The 9473-nt window shown below is 42.8% G+C and overlaps 1 non-coding gene across 1 annotated transcript; it reads right to left on the reverse strand.

Moving 5' to 3' along the window:
- Positions 1-5629: 5629 nt before the first annotated feature.
- On the reverse strand, positions 5630-5703 carry TRNAR-UCU (transfer RNA arginine (anticodon UCU)). Its single transcript has one exon. It is a non-coding gene; the product is annotated as a tRNA-Arg (tRNA).
- Positions 5704-9473: the final 3770 nt, after the last annotated feature.

Below are 9473 nucleotides of genomic sequence, written 5' to 3' on the forward strand. Positions count from 1 at the left end.
GGTTGTTAACCAATGTCATAAAACAGCATGTGTGCTACTGTTACATGAGAAACTATTTGTTCTGTAAGCCTTCACCTGAAGTACAATAAAATATTAAAAAAAAAAAAAATTGACAGCAGTGGGTTTTGGTATTGAGGGTATAAATACTATGATAGTGTTTTGAAGAGTAAGTTCTATTTGCTATGGCTTTTAAATACAAACAAATGACCATTTTCACTAGTAGATGACAACTGTTGCAATGACAATAAAAATAACTAGGTACCTGACAAAATATAAGTGATCCCAGCTGGACCCACTCCCCAGCGATGACAAATCACTCTTTCAGGCAGATACTGATACAAAAATCCTCCACCTCTGGTGGTACCTGCACCACCACTTGGAACCACAGTGCCAAACTCTGCTGTTTCTATAGGGCCACAGTTAAGCACGCCTGCAAACTTACTCCTGACACCCCATAGTCTATTCTGTATCAACAGCCAAAATTCACCTTTTAACATATAAATCGGACCTCCAGATCCCGTCACTCCTCTGCTCAAACCCATGGATGATTTTCAGTAACACACAGGAAAGCCTGGCCTATAAGATCCTATGTCAATGCTCACCAGTGGGCCTTCAAGGACCAGCCCCTAGGAACCTGTTTGAAAATTTGTTGGAGCGATTTCTGTTGTCATAATGATTGAGGGACACTACTAGCTTTAGTCCATCACCCATCTATTGGTTTGTCGTTCTGTGGTGGCTTATGTGTTGCTGTGATGCTGAAAGCTATGCCACTGGTATTTCAAATACCAGCAGAGTCACCCATGGTGGACAGGTTTCAGTGGAACTTCCAGACTAAGCCAGGCCAGGAAGAAAAGCCTGGCTATCTACTTCTAAAAATTAGCCAATTCAATGAAAATCTTATGGATCACAACAGAACATTGTCTAACTTGCTTGCTCGGGATAAGTCATCAGAAGGGATCAATGATGGAGGAGGACACCATATTTGGTGAAGTGGAGGGCCAGCAAGGGTCAGGGAGACCCTTGGTGAGAAAGATTGGCACAATAACCACAAAGATGGACTTGAATATGCCAACAATCGTAAGAATAACATAGGACCAGACAACGGTTTGTTTTGTTGTACATAAAGTCACCATGAGTCAAAGTCAACTTGATGACAGCAATTTATCTATATCTACTGGGTTTAGTGAGGAAGGATAGCTGAGATTTAGGTGTCTTGCAATGCTCAGGAGTGTCTCACACAAAGAAGCATTGCCCTATGCTATATGCACTTCTACTGAATGACCTATTGAAAATTTACTTGTAGGTATCTGAATGTAGATTCTAACTCATTTTTACATATAAATTCAGAGTTTTCTGCATGGTCTAAAACTTGCTAAATTTTCCAGGAATGCAAGGCACTGTGTACGTTGCAAGAAGGTTTACTTTGTTTTGATCAAAAATGTATGAAGAGAGAAGGCAGAGAGAGTCAGGAATAGGTTGAATGGACACAGGAAATCAGGGGTGGAAAGGAGGAGTGTGCTGTCACAGTATAGGGAGAGCAATTAGGGTCACATAACAATGTATGTATAAATTTGTGTATGAGACTAACTTGAATTGTAAACTTTCATTTAAACTACAACAAGTAAAAAAAAAGAAGTTACCAGGAAAAAAAAAAAAAAGTACGAAGTGTTCACCAGTTTGGAAAATCACAAAATACTGGTCTGCACATACAGCTGTTGCTTTCAAGGGGATTCTTCATGTAGCCCCCAGACTGCTAGGAGGACATTACATATTAAAATACATATTATTTTCTTATAAATTAATTTCCTTACACCTCTCTTTTATATTACAGTGAAGATATTATATTGATTTGTTTTAATTATGTACATAGGAAGGTAATATTACCTATGAACTTCATTGCAGAAAGGAAAAGGTGAAGCAAGATTCTAGACTTAATATACCAAGGGGGTGTTGGGTGTATGGAGTGAAAACACCACCCTATATGACATGTCCCCAATTAGTCTCTTAACTTGATCTCATACTACTCTGACCCTCTTCCCTCCACTGCAGCCATACTGACTTTCCTGTGTCTCCTCAAAGCCATTGGGCTTCTGCCCACCTCAGGGTCTCTGCTCTTGTGGTGTCCTCTGTCTGGAATCTCATGAACCTCCCTCCTTTCATGCAGGTCTTCACTCAAATGACACCTCCTGCGAGAGGTCGTCTGTGACCACATTTCCCATCACCGTCTACTCCCTTATTATCATCTAAATCCTTCCACAGCCTGCATCTCTACCTAAAATCATATCATAATATTTATCTGTCTATTATTTGTCTCCGCCACTGGAGTACACACTCCATGAGGCGGGTAGGGACAGCTAATTTGGATTCCAGTGTCTAGAACATGGAAGATGTCACAAAGTGGGCACTTGACAAATAGTTGACTGAATGAATTAATGCATGAAGATACTGCCTGCCTTCCTGCTCTCCCAGGAGCTACGTCTTTTTCTCTTTCCTATCTACATAATTTATAGCCCATCTAAGTCAGCATTAATTCTTTGAAATATATCCATCAAATGCCTACCATAGTTCAGGCACTGAGAATACAATAACAAATAAGACATATCCTGCCTGCATACCTTGCAATTAATGATCAGCCCAGCACCTCTGAAGCATTTGAGTCCTACAATGAAGTACCTTTATAAAAAACCACCCATTTCTATTTTATATTCTAAGAGTATCTTTAAAAAATAGTTAATTATGATGTTCATGAAATAGGAGCTAACCCTCATGTATTAAGAAGAAACGTGTTATCACATATAGAAGAATTTTTTACTAATCTGGAAATCTTGCCTCCAATCTTGGTGAGATCTTTGGTCAAGTCCCCTAAACTCCATACCTCAAAGACTGAGGAAGCTGAAGTCTGGGTGATGTTGGAGTAAGTGGAGGCTTCTAGTTCCCCTAAATGTAGTTGGTGGGAATCTCTACCCATCTGGCTGAGCTGAAGCCTACTGTCTAAGGCACAGAGGGACCCCTCTGCTCTTGGAAAGACTCTATCAGCCAAAAAAATCCAATCTGTCTTCTTCCTTAGGGTATCACAGGTCAGCATCAGCCCCAAACTGATAGTATACAGCCACCCTGGATGTTCCAGACAGGTCCTCATTATTTAGACTCTCTCTCTCTCCTTCTTCCATTTCCCCACTTTGTGGCCAGGCACATTTCTCACATGGGAGAGAGAAGAAAGCAACTAGAAAACTAACATCATCAGCCTGCATATTTGTTCAACAAAAACTAGTTGCCACTGAGTAGATTCTGACTCATGGTGACCCCATGTGTGTCAGAGCAGAGCTGTGCTCCATTGGGTTTTCAATGGCTGATTTTTTGGAAGTAGGTCACCAGGTCTTTCTTCCGAGGCACCTCTGGGTGGACTCAAACTTTCAACCTTTCGGTTAGCAGTCGAGCATATTAACGGTTTGCACTACCCAGGGACTCTGCATATTTGATGGAACTGTAAAATAAACTTTCTCATCCATTTTCCCATTTTTAGGACAGATAATATAACCCTGTTTTTATAAATAAGCAAATTAAAGTACAAAGAAGTATACCAACTGGGCAAAGATGCAACTTACCAAGATCTTCTGATTCCAAGTTAGAAAAAGGAAATAACTGGCTAAAATCGGGCTTGGGGAATTACTAAAACTTGAGGTTTTAGTTCTCTCTGGCATAGGACTTCAAATAAGGAGCTGACTACAATTTGCACCAATCAAACATTTGAACAAATTCCATTACAGTTCATGCTTGGACACACATACCCCGACTCCTAGTCCCCAAAATCCCATGAAGACTGATCATTATTATTAGAAAACCTCTAGAAATGAGCAAACCTTAGAACAAACCAGAATGGACCTACCCCCTTGCCCTGTTCTTTCAGCGCAATACAGGGACAACCTCCTTACTTTCTTAGAACTGTTACTGCTGAGCAGCCCCGTCACAGAACGAGGCAGAGAAATTAGAAAGTTAGAGTATTCTGAGTTATGGTTGAAAACTGTGACACCCTTCCTCCTACAGCTCCACAAGCCTCCCTTCCTCCCTCCTCACACAGACCCGTTTTCTTCTCAGGCCAGGGCTTAAAGCAGTAACATCTAGGATAAGCTGAGCTAACTATAAAAGAAAAGCTCAAGGAAGGGCTGCCCAGGAATTTCCAGTCCACACCAGTATCCTCCAAAGGGCATATCCACAGACCTGGCAAGAAAGGGTTAATACTTGAGTTGATTCTCCCCCAAGGTAACAAAGAAAGGTAAAGCTATGTTGCCTCTCACTCTAAGGATTTTAAGTTACTTTAAGGTAACTTATTACTTCAAAAGAGTTTCAGGAATTTCGATTTGCTACACACATTCTCCATATGTCCTACAGAGAAAAAACATCAATTACTCTCCAGAGTCCTTCTGTCTGCACCAGCCATTGTCCATCCTTCGGCATGGTCTGGTTAAGCCCATATGTGGACTCCTCCACTGTCCCCTACCCCGCCACCCCAGCTTCCTCAGAATTCAAGTGTGTGTCTGTGTCCTCTAGTCACCAGTCCAGAGCCCCACGTGGGAGAGATGTGGACTCTCCCCCAGCAATAGGGAAAGAGGTGTGCTTCTCAGGTTTACTGGGTTCACCTGAGGTGGAGGTCAGTTCCTGGAAGGGGTGGTTCCCTCAAGCTAATAGGCTGGAGGCAGCAATATGCAAGGAAGAGAGCCAGATCAGCTCAAAATTAGAAACCCGAGCTACATGCTTATTTGACCAAGCCCCCATCTGGCTGAATGTGGCCCATTAGAAAAGACAGGGAAAGACAGCAGAAGTGAATGCAAGATGAGAGAAGGGGAAGGAATATGGAAATTACAAAAATAATGTTCAGGTGCAACCTCCCCCCTCCCCAGGCTTGCCCAGCAAACAGCAAAGGTTACAAACTTTTCACAATGAAGAGCATTTCAGTACAAGACCAGGACTTTTGAGTTTCTGGGGACAAGCTCATCCAACTCCTTGCTGGTAATTAGTGTGTTGCCATGTGGTTTATTCTACGGGGACAAAGCGCAATGATTACACTTCACCTTGTAGATGAGGAAGTGAGTGATGAGCTTTAGCACGAAACACCCCAGGAATTCAAAAGTATAGCTGACAAATAGTGAAAGGAATTATCTTCTGCATGACCCCATCTCCTAACCCAAAAAGGAACACCTTGGTCAAGGTGGGTGTGACCTGAGAGGACAGCTGGGCATTTCCCCATTGGCACTGGGGACACTGGGGCAATCTTTCTTTTTGTCTTCTCAGAGGTAAAAGGAGGGAACCACAGTGGTCCTAGCACCTGTGACCTAGCCTCTCAGACACTAGGTGACAGTTATCCCACAGGAAGCAAAAGATTCAAAGGCTAAGTCAGTTGGGCTGAGTAGAGAGATGCAGCAGACATCGGAGCGTCTGCTAGACAATGAAAATCAGTCAGGGAGAAGCAGAGAAAGAATGAAGAGAGAGGGGAGGGAAAAGGAGACCGAGGCCCAGGATTCCCAAGGAAACGGGTTTCCTTTCTCTCCCCCAAAGCCTCCAGGGAGGAATAAATATAATTATCAACCTAACATGACAGCATATAAAATAAAAGAGGCACCTGCCAGGTGACCATCTCTGCCGGGACTCGAACCCGGAACCTCTGGATTAGAAGTCCAGCGCGCTCGTCCATTGCGCCACAGAGACCTCACCACACACACAGCATCAGCACCAGAACTGAAAAAGCACATACCTTCTGCATCACCGAGCCATCTCAGCATCCTGCTCTCTGAGCGGTGGGGGGACAGGGACAGCTGGAAAATCCGGAGTGGAGATCCACCAGCCGGCTCCATCAAAGCTTTTCTCTCTATCCTGGATCCTGGGGTCCTCAGAGGATTGGAGGAAAGTGACGGTGATCATTTTCCCAACCCCAGAGTCCCTAATGGAGAAGGACAGAACTGAGACTTTGCTCTCCTTTCCCCTCCATCCCTGAGGGAGGATACAGAGAAGCCTCTCCATTCTCATGTTAATTAAGCAGAGCACACCCAGCCCAGCTGAGAAAGCCGATGCCATTTCTACCTCCACCCCCATTCCCTCAGTTTGGTTTCATCCCAGTCCAGCTATTCTCAGACTGCGCTGGGTAAAGCTGACGGATTCAGGAACACCCTCCATCCCAGAGACAAAGGAGCTGCTTTCGTAAAGAAACTGTGCAAATGTGAACGGTAGCAGAGAATGCCAGGGAAGCTAGGCTCCAGGAGACTGGTCCAGTTCTCTACTTTTAGAGCTGTGTTTTTTGAGCCAGAGGGAGGTGCCGAGAGTTTGATCTGATGTTCCTTAAACATCTTCACTAGAATTAAGGATGCGGGTGGAGACAGAACAGTGTTGAATGTGTGTATGTTTGAGTGTGAGTAAGTGTGTGTGTATATATATAGGGAGGGAGGGTTAGAGTGGCAGTTCACTGATGAAATACAGATGGTCCTCACACAACCCTCACCAATACCTGCTTCCCCTCCCCCACCTTCTCCAGCCCCAGGTCCCTGTTATTCTCTCCTTGCAGGGTTGCCTAATGCAAAGAAAGGATTTCTCAGCTGCCTGGGCTTGCTAGAGGCATCCTAGGACAATCAAACTGACTCTGGCTTCATAACCATAGATAAAGGTCTCCATACCCAGCCCAGAGCAAAGAAAATAGTTCCTATTTTTTAAAGTCTCCTAGAAAATTCAATTCCATCACTGTTGGTTATAATTTCCACTATGCCAGTTCTGCTGAATGTCTAATCTAAATCCTTCTTAACTTTACCTTCAGCTCATTTTCTACTGTTTGGTTCCCAGACACATCAGGGGATAATTGGTATTGATTTGAAGGCTCTGATTCAGTGTCTGCCACCCCACTCTCTCTCAAAAGGTTACAATAAAAGCAGCGGGCAGACTCAGACTTGTCCCTTCCTCCCTCACAGCGTGTGCTTCCACAGCCCACAGCTCTGGGCACTGTCAACAGACTCCAGTTAGAACTCAATATAGTTCTTTGTAACGTTTGAGACCAGGTGATGGCCACTTGAAGAGACGATCTAACAAAATGAAGTGCTCAGATTAGGAGAGCTCAGGGGCTTCTCTAACTCTAAGAGTACAATTGCAATTGCAATAGTACACTTTCTTACTCATTTACTTGGCCTTGAGAATGAGACTTGGTAAAGAATGGGACCAAGGTGATTTCAGTCAGGTTGAGATGCAATGCAGCTACCCCATCAAGCTTGCTTTCCATGTAGGACCTAGAGATAGGAGTTCAGAAGAGTGGAACTGATTGTATAAACTATAAATCTAAAGGAGGCACAGGATGGGTACTTCTTAACACATTTACCCTAGAGGACTCCAAGCACCTGATCACAGAATTGAATGCTGGTCCAGAGGCTGTATTAGTTCAAGAGGCTTGTAATAAGGTGGTAGTCAAGTAACTAGTCAAGGAGTTAATGTGGCCTATAAAGGAGAGAGCTTAACCTCATAGGCCAGCAGTGAGATCACTGACACAGGGAAAAGACAGACTCTCAGAACACCTTCCACTGGGTTTAGTCAATGTTCTCATGCACATACACAGTCACATCCTCTTCTCATCATAAAGATACTGTGCTATACTCAGGAGATCTATCAGTTCCCTGAATTAGCCCCCGAACATCACTGCCTCTTAGGACATTATGTGTTCTTCACAACCTGAATGAAGAATCCCAGCTCTCCAACTGCCTCCAGAAGTTTCATTCATGTTTTGCAATGTTCTCACTTGGTGCTGGGGAGACAAAGAGGAAAGATCAGTATTGACATGGTCCCACGCTCAAGGATCACGTAGGCCAATTCCAAAGTAGGAACTACTATGAAAGACACGGAAGACAAGAAGAAATCAATCGTATTGCCCACCAAATGAGGTGGCAATTTTCCAAGGTCACACAAAGACTATGGCTCTGGAAGTAGAAAGACCTAGCTTCAAACTATACACCTTGCTTGATTTGAGACCTTGAGAAAATTACTTAACTTTTCTTTATTCAGTTTCCTTTTTTGTAAAATGGGAGCCGTAATACACAGTAATGCTGTTGATAAGGATTAACTTTAACTGAGATTTCATGGTGCAAAGGGTCTGTTCCCTTTCTTTCTCTATCCCATGAGCTATGATCCTCAACACTATTGCCTGGGCTGCTTTCTTCCCCTTTAATACCCTTTCTTCATCTTCTACCCACCAACCACAGAAACCCTCCATTCTAGCAAACAGCCCCATGCCAAGTGTCTTCCCAGGTTCCTATATACTTATAATCTATATCAACAAAAATACTTTGGACTAGTACAAGCGCTTGTGTTCAAAAAAGAGATGTCTCTGGCATCTCTTGTTTTGCTTTATCCTCTATAAACAGATTATTAGATGGACTAAGACACTGGAATAGTCATATGACCGACATAGCCCTTATACTCTCATCTCCCAGTTCCTACAATGCCCCAATCTTTACTCACCACCGTTTGACGTCAGAGTTAATTCTTACTCATGGTGACCTCGTGTGTGTCAGAGTAGAATTGTGCTCTATAGGGTTTTCAGTGGCTGATTTTTTTGATAGGCAAGTATGAATAATGTCTCTAAAATAGGTTTTTAATTTTTTTTTTAATAAAGGAGGAAAATATTCAAAGAAAGTGATATTTTGAAAGGTGTAGAAAAGATTAGGGTAAGCCACTCAAAATGATTGAAGACAGTACATTTTTTTTCTTCTTTTCAACTAAGTATATGCCATTTGTGTTTATGTAAACCCCTTGGAGGATAAGGACATTTCTCTTCCATAAAAGATTGTACTGATTCAACTCTCCAAAGATCTATGACTCAAACATTACTCATGCTGCTAATTGAAAACCAGTCTTTGACCCTACAGACAAAATGATGATGCTCATACATTATTTCATTCATGAAGTATTGCTGGGATACATATGATAAATGCCAAAAAATTCTCCCTTTGGACCAGAAACAAATACACTTAAATCCCACATCCATTCCTGGTCCTATTCACAGCTTCCCTAAAGATACCGATAATAACTAGTAGTCCATGTTTTAAATGCTAAGGGATATTAGATGGAGTAAGACAGTGAAACAGTCATATGACTAACACAGCCCTTATACTCTATACTTGCATCTCCCAATCCTACAATGCCCCAACTTTATTCAAAGTTGCTGTTGAGTCAATTCTGACTCATGGCAACTCCATGTGTGTCAGAGTAGAGCTGTGCTCCATAGGGTTTTCAATGGCTGACTTTTTGGAAGTAGATCCCCAGATCTTTCTTCTGAGGCACCCCTGGGTGGACTGGAACCTCCAACCTTTTGGTTAGCAGTCAAGCACATTAACCATTCGCACTATCTAGGGACTCCTAAACCTTATTAATTCACATCTATTATGAGCATACTATCTTGATGTGGTTTCCAAATACCAACTTCTCCTGTCTCTATCACTACCAGCTCC

Source organism: Trichechus manatus, unplaced genomic scaffold, assembly GCF_000243295.1.
Source record: "Trichechus manatus latirostris isolate Lorelei unplaced genomic scaffold, TriManLat1.0 scaffold00300, whole genome shotgun sequence".
Classification (NCBI taxonomy): Eukaryota; Metazoa; Chordata; class Mammalia; order Sirenia; family Trichechidae; genus Trichechus; species Trichechus manatus.